The sequence below is a fragment of the Octodon degus genome, unplaced genomic scaffold (genome assembly GCF_000260255.1).
Source record: "Octodon degus isolate 3935 unplaced genomic scaffold, OctDeg1.0 scaffold00134, whole genome shotgun sequence".
Classification (NCBI taxonomy): domain Eukaryota; kingdom Metazoa; phylum Chordata; class Mammalia; order Rodentia; family Octodontidae; genus Octodon; species Octodon degus.
This window is the reverse complement of record NW_004524710.1, coordinates 2,993,095-3,006,495: the sequence shown is the minus strand read 5'-3', so window position 1 is coordinate 3,006,495 and position 13,401 is coordinate 2,993,095. Positions and strand designations below refer to the sequence as shown.

At 48.3% G+C, this 13,401-nt stretch overlaps 1 pseudogene; it reads right to left on the bottom strand.

Annotated features, from left to right (window-relative positions):
• Positions 1-12,072: 12,072 nt before the first annotated feature.
• On the bottom strand, positions 12,073-12,700 carry LOC101566085 (annotated as a pseudogene).
• Between the last annotated feature and the right edge of the window lie 701 nt (positions 12,701-13,401).

Sequence of the window (13,401 nt, the reverse complement as noted above, 5' to 3'; positions counted from 1 at the left end):
GAAAACAATGTGAAATAAATGTCCAAAAGTGGCTACCACGATACACCCCTCTATCAGGAAGGGGAATGTGTCTCCTCTTCAATGTGGGCTGATACTGTAAGTGCTTTGACCTGTGGCCTGTAGTAGAAATAATGTTCTAGGATTTTTTCCACATTAAGAAAATGTGACAGTTTCTACTTTGCACCCTGAGGTTAAAGTGTGGGATTTGTGGGAAGCCAGCCACTACAGACAGGCAGTTCTGTGTGTGGAAGACCAAGGGACCAGATGGAAGGCTGCAGGACAGAAGAGAGATGTCTGGTCAGCTGCTGACCCTCCCGCCCAGCTCAGCTGAAGTACTAGACATGAGTTGGAAAAGCTTTCTAGGAAGTTCCTGTCTCAGCACATACCAGGTGAAACAAGCAGAGATAAACCATCTTCTGAGGCCTGCCACCAAGCAGTGTCCCAAACAAACTGCTGTTGTTTTACAGTTCTGGGGCCATGGCCTTACACAAGCTAGGCAGGTGCTCTACCTCTGAGCTAACAGCCTAGTTGTTAGCTAACAGCCTCTGCCTGTTAAAGACAATAACTCTTACTATTTTTTAATCTATTTATCTGGTACAGGGTCTCACTGCACAGCTTGGACTTTTGATCTTTCTGTCTCAGCCTTCCCAACGCTGGGATTACAAGCTGCCACTATGCCCAGTTTTGGTGGCCTGCACTGTGAACCTGGCTCTCCCAGCACAACATGGCATGGCATGCTCTTGGGGAGTGTTTTGTTTTGCTTTGTAGAGCTTGACACTGACGCCAAGACCTCATGCATGCTGAGCAAGTGCTCCACCAATGTGCTACATCGCCAGCCCTCTGGGTAGTTTTTAAAAGCAGCAATGGATGACTAAAACAGAAAGCTAGAAACCAGAAAGGCCTATTGCAGGGCCTAGCACAGATCAAACCCTCTGCAAGGCAGAGGGTTTTTGATCTTGGTTTTGTTCTGTTTTGTTGTAATCCTGGAGCTTTAACTCAGGGCCTTGGCACTGAGCTTCACCCCTTCAGCCTTGTTTGATTTTTTTATTTTGAGATGGGGATTGAATTTGTAATCTTCCTGCCTCAGCTTCCCGGAGTGCTGGGATTGCAGGTAAGTGGTGCCAGGCCCCCTGAAATTTTGTGATTTACAAAATATGAGAAAGGTAGGCTGAGCTGGAGAAACCTGCCTAGCACGGTCAAGGTCCTGGGTTTAATCCGTAGCCCAACACACACACACACACACACACACACACACACACACATGCGCGCACACACGAATCATCTTATCTTGCTCTCTGGGTAGTCTCTTGCTGCTTATAATCTTGCCCCCCGATACTTGTTTATCCCAGTGATTTATGAAGGGGGGGCAGTATCAGAAGTCTGCCTCTGAGAGGGGAGCATCTTATTACAGATACTGGAACTGTTGGGACGTTATAGTAATAAGCAAACTAACTTTTAGATTTATTATTTTTAAATTCTATACAGACAAAAAGCACAAAGCACTTCACAGTCTGTTGCCCACACCTGGGGTGGACTGCCTGCCTCCTTGACAGTGTTTACACACGCACGTGTGTGCACACGCCATGAGGCGTGGGAGTGCCGTCATCACCACAGCAGAGAGCTGTCTGAACACAGCTGGACTGTCAAACCACACAGCTGCCAACCAGCCTCTCATTGGTTAGCTGACAAAGACCCAGCCGGTTCCCCGCCTGGGCAAACCCGGTGAATCCAACCATCCTTTAATTCACAGGATGATTCTTAGAGTGTTGCCATAGCACCCAGCTGCAGGCTGACCCCGGCTATGGGGGTGACCCTTTCGCCATCTGTCAGCACACCCTTGTCTGTTTTCCATGGAGCTCAATACACTCCCTTATCTACCCACACAAAAGGGATTCAACCTCAAGCTTTGAAGGATCACAGGGCAGGACCACATCTATGACAACATTCAGACACTGCACAGAGCAACCAGTGGGCCTACCTCCCGCTCTGTGGCTGTCACCCTGCCAATTGCATCCGGGGTCCTGAATAATGTTTCCCGAATCCCAAAGGAGAACCCCACAGGCTTGGAAGCAGCCACAGCTTGCTCAGCCGCAAAGCAACAAGTCGTCAAGCTTGCACTGTGGAAAACACTGAAGTGAGGTCCACTTAGGGCACTTGCGATCTGCCTGTCCGCATGTGTGTCTGCTGGGCTTTGTGCGTGCTGCCAAGTGTCTGGAAAAGAGGAACAACCTCTAAAACTGCATTTTAGAACAATCGCTTGTAGTTCTAGCAAAACCTATTGTTCCAAGAGAAGAGAAAAAAAAAGGAAAAAGAAGAGGTTGTGTGCACCAGAAAGCCTGAGACAGAAGGAAGCAAGACATTTAGTGAATGCTATTTTCAGAAATAAAAATAAAATGGAAATCTGTGGGAGTTGCCAGTTACTGTCTCAGGAAGAAGTCAGGAGTTGTTTTGGGTCATAAATGTAATTCTTTTTCAAGGCCCTGCAACCTTTTCGACTTCTTTTTTAAATGTATTTGGTTGTTACAAGATCTCACTACGCAGCTCAGACTCATAGAGATCCTCCTGTATTCAGCCTCCGCAGTGTTGGGATAATAGGCATGCACCACAATGCTGGACTCCGTGGCTGGCTCAGCCCACACTTGGGGTGGAGCTGGCATGGTATGTGGTGCCAGGGATCGAGCTGAGGTCCCTGCACTTGTTTAAGCTTGCTTAAAGCGGGCGTTTTAGTCTGCTGGGCTATCTCGTCCATCCCTGCCCCCGTAATAATTTTTGTATATTGGATTTTCAGTTTTTATTTTGTTGTTTGGTGCTGGGCACTGAACCCAGGCTCTCTCCCCATGCTTAGCACCCCGTCAATCATAGAGCCCATTAGTGTTTTGAAACCCTACTTCCATGTGTGATTAGAAGATCTTTTAAATAAAGAGGGCTATGTGCCAGCAGAGGTGGGAAGAGAGCTCAGGCCCATAGCACTTTCTCTGGTTCTGTAAAAGCTCAACTTTAAGAACTTTTAGTGTCTAGGTGAAGGTACAGATAAGAAGCTCATTGTTTAGAATTATGTCAGAGCATCCCTACAACAGAGTGGAAGGCAGGCTCATTCCCAAGTGGAAATGGTCTGGGTTGCTGCGCCCCACATGGCACCCATCCACGCAGTGCCTCAGCCCCCGGGAGCCCCAGGGCAGGCACCACTGGTCCCACGTGGTGGTCAGGTTAGACAGAGTGTGTGAGCAAAGGTCTTTTATTACTCCCATTGCAAAAGCTACCTCTATGCTCTCTGCTTCTTCTGGGTCACTGCCCAGAAGTTTTTATGGGCTAGAGGCAACCCAAGGTGGGCTGTGTGTGACCATAAATTGCTGTTATGGGGACAGCCTGAGCAGAATGTGCCTTTTTACCTTCTCCAAACAATGACACAGACAATATGATTGTGACTGACATAAGCTATGCACTGCCTCAACGTGCCCACTTAAGGAACAACTGTTCCTTTTTGTTTGGATTAACTACTTTAAGTATCCACAACACTTTGCAAGATTAATTTGTGCTCTTAACTGTCCAGATTTTTCATGGCTCTGTGATTTCTGGACCTAACCATTTTGATCCCAAGACAAGGAGGATGAGTGGCATAGTCCTACAAAGTTTTCGTTCTGCGTGTGTGTGTGTGTGTGTGTGTGTGTGTAGGGATTAAACCTGAGGTTTTATACATGTTAGGTAAGGGCTCTACAGAGTTCGAGCCCACAAAGTGTCCACTCCATTTCCAGCATCCACCCATCCATCGCTTAGTAGCATTTTGTCTGCGCTTGGCCCTGGAGATGTGGCAACGAACAAAAGACTAAGCCCTCAAGGACCTTCCCTCCAAGAGAAAGGGGATAATAAACCAGTGAATACATAAGGTGCTGGGTGCTGAGAAGGGAAGCAAAAGCTGGGTAAAGGGCTAGAGAAGCTGGTGGGGAGCTGGTCAGGGAGACCTCTGAGGAGCAAGATCAGAAGGCACAGGGCTCGGGGCCCCAGGAAGAGTGAGAAGCCCAAGGCAGTGGCAACTGTGGTGTGTTTGAGGAAGAGCCCAGTGCTCCTGTTAACAGTGTAACTGAGAACCTGGAAGAGCTGGCATCTGATGGTTATCTGACCAGGCCCATTGGTCTACAAGTTGAAGAGGACTGTGCACAGCACTTAGAATTTGTTTTGGAATCTTTTATAGTTTTGGAACACTTTCCAGAAGCTTTCAGATCTCTTTTGTGTTCATCATTATAACATGGATCCAAATTTCAGAGCCTTAGGGACAGGTCTCATTAGGCCTCAGCTAATCAGTACTGTTGACCCTGGGAAGACAGTTTGTGGTACCTGGGAAGGAAGGAAGGAAGGAAGGAAGGAAGGAAGGAAGGAAGAAGGAATAATGGTGTCTCTGCTCTGGAATGGGACAGTTACTTATCTTCCGAGTGCCTCAGTGTGCCCACCTGTGAAAAAGGGAAGATCTGAGAGATACAACAGAAAAGTACCTGATGCACACAGGCATTCAATAAATGTGTTCTCAGCAGAACACAAATCCTTCTTGTTTTAAGGATTTAATTTCTAATCACCATATAAAAATAGGATTTTTTCAAATAACGAAGAAAAAACTTAAGGCTTAAAAATCTTTAATCATTTCTGAGATTTTGAACTCTAATAGCCAACAAAAGAAACAGCAAAATATCTTCACCTTCTTTTCTAAGTCAGTAAGCAGGAACCACAGAGGTTAAAGTCTAGAGGCAGGCTGGATCTGGGCCTACCTAACCTGCCGTTATATTATCTGAATGTTAAAAGCCATAGTTTGGGAAATCAGCCCCTCCCTAGAACACACCGGTACACCTGCAATACTCCACCCGCCCAAACCCAAGTGCAACTGAAAACAATCAATCCTGGAAAGTGAGCTTGTAGTAGCCATCTTGGCCATAAACTCAGAATTTAAAGTGAGAAGCAGGTGAATGTGATGGTAAGAGCACTGGTTCTGGAATCAGGCCTTAGTGCAGGTGGTGTGACATTGTTTTTGACCCCTGTTAGCCTCAGTTTCCTAATTCATGAAACAGGGATGATAAAAATGCCTTTTTAGGTAGCTCTGAAGATCAACTGAAATAATGCATGTAAAACATTTGATCCAGCCTTGGTACTATAGTAAGAGCTTATTAAAATGTTATAAGTGTAACCTGAGTTCTCCGGCCTGGGGCAAGTGCTAGGTGAGAGAGGGTCACAAAGGCCTCTTCAGAAGGCTTTTGGCGCCAAGCCATGAAGAGCAAGCAAGCTCTGCAAAGCCCCAAGCTGTGCTTGCACGGAGGCAGAGGGAAGAGTGAGCGCAAAGGCCCCGCCACACCACACAGGCAGCAGTGGTCCGCCATGCTGGCCAGGGCCCAAGAGGCAAGGTGACTGGAGGAGATGGACCAGGAAGGTGGGCAGGGCTGGGTCAGAAGGGATCTTGCAGCCCAGACTGAGAGAGATGTGTTGCATTTGAAATGTGATGGGAAAAATTTAAAACAATCATGCAGGCATCTGAGTACGAAGAGCCCGGGGAGAGCAGGGCAGTATGCAGGGAAGTGGGACGCAGTGGCTCGAGAGAGGGGAGGTGGACTGGGAGCAGGGCGGCAGCAGATGGGTGGGGTCGATGTGGAAAGAGGGTCTATCCAGAAGGCAGAGACGGTGCCTGGACTGAGGTGAGAGAGAACCGAAGTCGGTGCTCAGGAGTCTGTCTTCACTGAGTGAACAGTGGTGCTGGTGAAGGGAGTGAGGAGAAACGGAGCTCGGGCTCATGCTGCACTTCAAATGCTCCCCAGATGCCCAGGTGCAAGTGCCCAGGGCAACGGAATGTCAAAGAGTGCAGCTTAGCGAGGCTGTGCATGCATACGCTGGCCTTCTCCTGGTGTCACTGCCCCAGTCCCCACTGCCTGTGTCCATCGGCTTTTCCCATCCTGACACCAATTACACTGGGTTAGTTACCCCTGACTCCAAAAACAGCACTTAGACTTTCAACAAGATAGTCTGAAGAGGGCATGTGGACCGCTAAACAACCCTTTTATTTATTTTAAGCAACCTTTTTTTTTTGTTTCCTTTATTTATTTATTTTTAAAAATTGTTTATGGTCAGCTCAGCCCACCCTGGGGGAGGGGCTGGCATGGCATGTGATGCTGGGGATTGAACCGAGGTCCTTGCATGCTTGCCTTAGCTTGCCTAAGCAGGCGCTTTAGACCACTGAGCTATCTTGCCAGCCCTTAAGCAACTCTTTTTAAAGGAATTTTGCTGTAAAGATCAAGGCAAATAATTATTTTATATATACATCTGTCCCCAGATATAAATCATGATTGTATTTTACTGTACTTCTTTCTAGATTCATTCTCTTATTTTTGAGTTATTGCTATACATATGTAGATTTTAGTATCTTGGTTTAGTTTTTGGTCATTAAAAGTTTTCAAAGACATTTAAAAAATACAAATGAAAGGATTTGGCTGTAAAGGACAGTCCAGGGCTGAGAGGGACGGAGGGGGGTGGGAAGGTGGGGGATTTTATTCTCTGGGTGATTCCCCTTCGGGAGGAAGGACGCTGGCAGCCATGAGGAGAAGCTGAATCGCAGCGGCAGAGGAGAGTGGGGTAACTGCAGGGGCAAAGCCCATCTGGGAAGGCATGGGATTAAGAGGTGTTAAATGACTCATTCCTGTCACATAGCGAGCAAACAAACCCTGACCAGTCACCAGGACCTAGATGAGGAACATTCACATCCCCACTGCCAGCTGTGCTGCACATCCTAGGTATTCAAGGCTCAGATTGGGGGCAGGAGGACGACAGTAGGAAGAGTAGGGTGCAGGGAGGGGACTCTATTTGCCCAAATGATGAGCCAAAACATCCTCAGGAAATCCAGCTCCAAAGGACGTGGAATATTTCAAACTCTGACCCAGTTTTGGCCTGCTTGAACTGACCTGGTCAGCTTGGTGGTGAACTGGACAGGCCATCACAAGCTGTTTCAGAGGGTTCCATCACCAGCTTCCCATATGCAAACCAAATCCTGGGTCACCACTGCCAAAGTACACGTGGCTTTGTGATTTCGCTTTTACAAACTCCCTTATCACAGCCCTTGCACACTGTGGCCCTGCTGTTAAATCGATCAATAAACAAACCTTGGCTTCACATTTTGTACAGACACACTCAACTGACACATAGACAAACAAAGTGACTGAGCTACTGCACAGCCTCTGTGTCACAGGTCAAGACCCTGCCAACAGTGCCTTCTCCACACCGTTTTCCACCTGAGCAGGCAGGTGATACTCCTAACGTCCATAGGGTCCTGCTACTTTGGCCAGGGCATTTTTCAGGCCTGTGCGGGTTTCCTGAAGGCCGACGACAGGCTGGGTGTCTGGGTAGCAGCTGAGGACATACAGAACCCCACCCCATGGAAATGGCTCCGTGTCCGTTACAAGGGCGGCTCCTATGGAGGGAATGAACCACCAGGAGAGCAGGTTACAGACCAGTAAAGGAAGGGTGCCTTACTAGGTGCTAAGACAATGGCGTCTCAGTTCTGTGTTTTTAATCCACATGGCAGAACACTAAATCCCTTGAACTTGTTTTATATCTTCTTACCAATCTTTCTGCTGAATACTCCATTTCATTATCCTTCCAAGTGCTTGTTTTGAAACCACCTATGTCCCTCCTCCTCTTATGGAAACCACCTGTGGCAGCCACCCCAGGGAGCAGGCAAACATTTGTTTTTGATAACAGTGCATTTTGAATGTCTGTGGTTTCAGTTTCTATTTTTGTCCCTGACTGTCGTAACTTTTCGATCTTTTCATACCTTTTACTGGTAGCCCTGCTTTTCCCAGGCATTGGTGCCTGGCCCAACATACACTGTGACAAGACAATTGCAAAATAGTCATTGTTACTCCCAGAAAGTGTCTTGCGAAAGACCCAAGCTCTGAAAGGCCAGCACAAGGTCGTGTTTGGCCTCGTATTGATGATCCGTAATCATCCCCAAACACCAGAACCTGTGCCAAGAGGATGTCTCTTTTCTGAAATTGTGACCTAGACTCCCAGTGCAGCGGCACACACTCCTTCCCAATTAGAAACCTCAGCCTTCTCCACTGACTTGTGAGAGCTCTGGGGCTACACTTTATCTCTGAATGCTAGGCCTGCCTCATTGAGCACTTCTCTTTGCTTAGCACCACCCAACTGTTTATTCAACAGGTACTTTTATCATTTGAAAAATCTGGAAATTTGTCTAATGATTTACAGTTTTCAACTACATTATTTACATTGGTTCCAACAGCATTTCAAAGAATGATCTCAGGGCCTTGTTCATTGATTTTGGTCTTTTTGAGACAGGGTTTCACTATGCAGTTCAGGCTGGCCTTGAACTCACAGTGATCCTTCTGCCTCAGCCTCTCAAGTGCTGGGATTACTGGTATGCACCACCATGCCTGGCTTTATTTTTTTTAGACAGAGTCTCACTATGTAGTTGAGGTTGGATTTGAACTCACTATGCAGCCCAGGTTGGCCTCAAATGGAAGAGATCCTCCTACATTAGTTTCCAAGCGCCGGAATTACAGGTGTAGGTCATGGTGCCCAGCTTATTCCTATTTTATAGAACAGAAAGCTAAGGTCTGCTGGTTACTAAGTGACAAAACTTGTCCTAAAAATGAGTGATCTAAATCTAGTTGGGGGGGGGGCAGCTGGGGAGATGGCTCAGTAGAATAAGCGCTTCCCTGGCAAGTGCAAGTGCCTGAGTTCAATCCCCGCTTCTGCCAAAAAGAAAAAAAAAATCTAGTTTCGGATGGTTTCACTACTGTAATGCTGGCCATCCCCGGGGCGATGAGTCTCCAACTTTGGCTCTGAAGAGCCCCTTGGGGGATGTGTGGGACAACACAGACTCGTGGAACCCACCCCATAGCATCTCTGACTCCGTAGGTGTAGGTGCGGAGTGAGTCCTCAGCCCGTCCTCACTTACACCTGGGCCCCTCCCTTTCTCCCTGCTGTCCCCTTCTCTGTTCCCCTTGTGGCTAGGGTGCCATCTGATCTAGTTTCTTTTTTAATTTTATCTGATTTTATTGGTACAACCTGATCTAGTTTCTACAGTGAGATGTCAACAGAGTCCTTCAGGGAAAACTCACACTTTTCCTATGAAAAAAGACAGCGATGGCCCTTCACTTTCCTGTTTCTTCCTGCATGTAACGTGTGCCATGTTTAGAGGCAAAACGGACAACTAATAGCCAATGACCAATATATTAAAGTCAGCAAGATCATAAGAGGCCAGGTCCCTAGTGGCCTTGGACACCTTTCCTCCAGATTTCTTAATGTCTGAGACAAATATTATTTAAACCATGGTAGCCAGAGTCTGTGCCTTGTAGTCAAATGCATCTGTAACTGAGAAAGAAGAAAGACAGGTGTAGGACAGTGTGGGGAAATGGCCTATACCAATCATTTTTGAGGTCCTTTCTATAGCTGGCCCTGTGCTAAGTGGGACAGCTCCTGTCACCAAGGTCTTCTTAGTTGAAGTAAAAAGACCGCCTTGAAGACACAAATAGTAATACACGGTGACAAGTGCAGAGGTACAAACAAAAGACTTCTGCAGAAGTCTTCAGAAGAGCCATGCTCGGGTCAGGGAATGCTCCCAGAGGGTGACCTGTTAGCAAGAGTTCTGCCAGGTGGAAATGAGGAAAACTTCCTGTCCTTGTGTCCCTTCTCTCCCGTACCCTTGGGGTCTGGAGACTGACCCAGTTAGGTGTGTGTTTGGACAAGAGCTGCAACATAATTTCTAATTAGACAATAGAAGATGCCCAAACCAGAGCTTCTGGCAGAGCTAACTGCAGGAAACTCGGTCTAAGAACAAGGAGGGACATTGTGAGGGTTGGCAGAGCCCCCTGACAGCAGGTCTGGGGAGCCAGAAATCTGGAGCTGAAAGACAAGAGCAAGAGCACAAAGGGCGCTTGGAGCAAGTAGAGCAGCAGCCCGAGAAGGCAGGGGCAGCTTGCTTCTCAAGCAGATAAGAAACTCGGGGGCAGCTCAGTGCTTAGCAGGCCAGCAAGTGGAGGGGAAGGCCCACCCCCCGCTGGAGAGGCAGCAGCCCATAGACTTGTAGCCCGGGTGGAACTGAAAGGGAAGGATGAGGGCCTGCTTTGAAGAGCTCCAGTCTTAGAGCTGGTGTGTCTTTTGCTGGCCTCACCTTCAGCCATCAGTTGGTCTCCAGGTCTTAAGTTTCTTCAGCCTCCCAGTGTAGACTTGTACCAGTGAGCTGCCGGTCTGCTTCCAGGCTTTTGGCTGTGGACTGGTGCTGCATCTTTGATGCCTTTCACCCTATGGCTTCCATCGCCTGAGGCTGAGCCTTTGCAGGACCTCCCAGGTTTCCGGCACACAGACAGGGACGACTGTGGAGTCTCCACCTCTGATCCTTTAAGCCCACCTAATAATCACCTGGCATAATTCTACATATATGTTTTTTTGTTGATCCTGTTTCCCTAGGGAAGCCTAACTAGTAGTTGTCAAGATAGCTGACCTCCTCCTGTGATAAGGACCTGCTGGGTCCTTCAGGCCCCTGGGCTGCTCCTTCTGTGACACTGAAAGTCTGGATGCAGACCTATCTCCCTGATACATGGGGCATTTCTCCCGAGTGCCTGGTAAGTACTCTGGTGCACCCTGAGGCAAGGATAGGTTCTAGTCCCTGAGAGTTGCCTTACCTCCCCCAGGCTCAAACATTTCTTCTTGGTACGAAGGAAACCTGTCCCTTGAGTGCAGTTTCTATCAGAGGCGCCCTCACCTCAAGCTCTTTTCACTCCACTTGGGAAATCCCAGCCTGGAAGCGAAGAGTCTCCAGTTACCTCTGCTGCCCAGCTGCTCAACCACCCCCGAGACTAAGACAGATCCCTTTAGAATGAGGAGAGAGAAGAGAAGAAATGCAGGAGTACCAACTCACTTCCGAGGGCTGACTGGGCCACATATTAGTGGCCATGGTGTGTTCAGTGAGTGGGTACATAACGGACATGTTCTAGCAGGAAGGGATCAGGAATGCCTAGAGTTCTGGGGGAATGAGGATGAGGAGGCTGGCAGGGATAAGATGGGACAACTTCCAATGACCACTGTGGAATTTGGATCTTATTCTGTAGGCAACAGTAGTCAGGAAAGGCCTATGTTGAGTCATGGCCCTGGTTGTTGTTTTTTTTTTTTTTTTTTTTGGTGGAACCGGAGATTGAACTCAGGTCCTTGCACTTGCCAGGCAAGCACTTATTCTACTGAGCCATCTCCCCAGCCCCTGTTTTTTGTTTTTAAGGGGGTTAGAAGTTGGCTTGTTTCTGTTGCTGGCCATAGAAATAAGCTGGGAGGTCTAATATGAATTTCAACCAGGGAGTAGAAATAGAAATGGAAAAGCACAGTCACAGTTCTGAGAGAAAATGCGCCAAATTTGATCACCGATTGATTATGAGGGACTGATGGCAATAACAAAAAGAGAAGCTCACAATTGTAAGAAGTAGGGCCCCTGGGGCAGGGGGTGGGGTTAGGGGTGGTGTTGCACTGAGACAGCAATTGAGACTGGGGGGCTGGCGGGCAGGGAGATGGCTCAGTAGAATAAGGGCTTGCCTGGCAAGTGCAAGGGCCTTAGTTCAATATCCCCCTCCCCCGTTCCCCGCAAAAAAAAACCCCAAAACCAAAACAATATGGAGTAGTATTGTTAGGTCCATTTCACAGATAGCAAAACAGGTTCAGGGACATCGTTGCTCACCCACAATTGCTTGGAGAGTAATGATGTTGGGATTGGGAACTGTCTATCTGGTTCTCCAAGCCATGCTTCTCAGCATCTGGGCCATCTAAAAGCCACCACGACTTGGGTGTGGCACTTGGAAGACAAGCAGAAGGTGCAGGCATCAGGTTGGGAGTCCTTTCGTGGACTGCAGCGTGGGAATGGAGGGAATTATGCAAAGAGGAGAAAGGACCAAACGCTGGGAGCATCAGGTTTGAGGGTGACGTCAGTGAAGTCTTGCTCCAGTGAAGTCTTTTTCTTTCTTTCTTTCTTTTTTTTTTTTTCTGCTTTTCTGAGCATTTATTACAAGATCCCAACAGTGTTTTTTGTTTTTTTTTTTTCTTCTCAACATCCTGCTCTGCGGCTTCCTTGGCTCTCTTCGCCCGGATGCCAAAGAGCCGGGCGTTGGCACCGGCCATGCGCAGACTGGCGAATGCCTTGAAGTTCTTTTCCTCCTCTGTGATGACCCTGGCCTTCTCCTTCTTATAGACATTCCTGATGGGCATCACAGGTCCTGTCAGCTGGGCGGCCAACTTGAGTTCTTCAGCGGAGCTGTCTCCCTTTTGGGGGGCCGATGGCTTCCTGGGGAAGAGGATGAGCTTGGAGCGGGTACTCTTTCAGCCGCTGCACGTTGGCCTGCAGGGACTCGGTGGATTTGTTCCACCGCCTTGGGTCCACCGAGATGACAATGGTCCGGGCCACCTTCTTGTGAATACCGGCCACCCGCAGCTCCTCCAGACGGAAGCCCCTGCCGGCTCGGACCTTGGTGTGGTAGCGCACGGTGGGGCAGTGCACGATGGGCCGGACGGGCCCGGACACAGGGCGCGGGGCGATGCGGCGCACTTTGGCCTGCTGGGCCTTGCGCCTGCGGATCTTCCGAGCTGGCTGGTTGAACCACGTAGCCACACGCCGCTGCCAGTCCTTGTGGAAGTGGGGCCTCAGAATCATGCCATTCCGGCTGGGCGCCATGACTACCTCTTAGGTCGCGGATGGGCGGAACCCTCCAGTGAAGTCTTGCTCAGCTACATGTCCCAGAAAAAGCAAGAGAGGAGGTCAAAACTAGTCTTCTCTCATCATGAAGTTCAGAAGAGGGGCTTTCACACACATTGTTCAGCTCCATTGCTGGCCTGCTCTTTCTCTTCTACCACACCCAGTTCCATCTTCAAATTTGGTTCATTTCTCAAAATGCCCTGTGGAAGGCCTTCTGTGCTGTTGCAGGCAGCTGGGAGGAGGAAGACTCAAAGGAAGAAGGAATCTGCAGCCACCCTGAGCCTTCTTGGCTTCTTTCCAGAAGGCCCTCCTATGAAACTTACGTTTACATTGGCTGGAATTTAGAACCATCTTCCAAGGGAGTTGGAAATGTGATTTTTCCTGTGCCAACTAAACCAAGTCTGCCTGACAGGGAAGGAAAGAATAGAAACTAGGCAGGCCCCCAAAACTGCCACAACGAGGTATGCAGAAGAAACAAAGCTAAAGAAAATGTGCCAAAAGAGTTAAGAAAGACAGGAGGGCCAAGTGTGGTGGTGCATGCCTGTAATCCCAGCACTTAGGAGACAAGACATCAAAAGTTAAAGGCCACCATGGGCTACATAGCAAAACCCTGTCTTAAAAAAAGGTAAAGAGAGAGAAGAATCTAATGAAAACTACATTTTAAATGCTTTTAGTTTCAA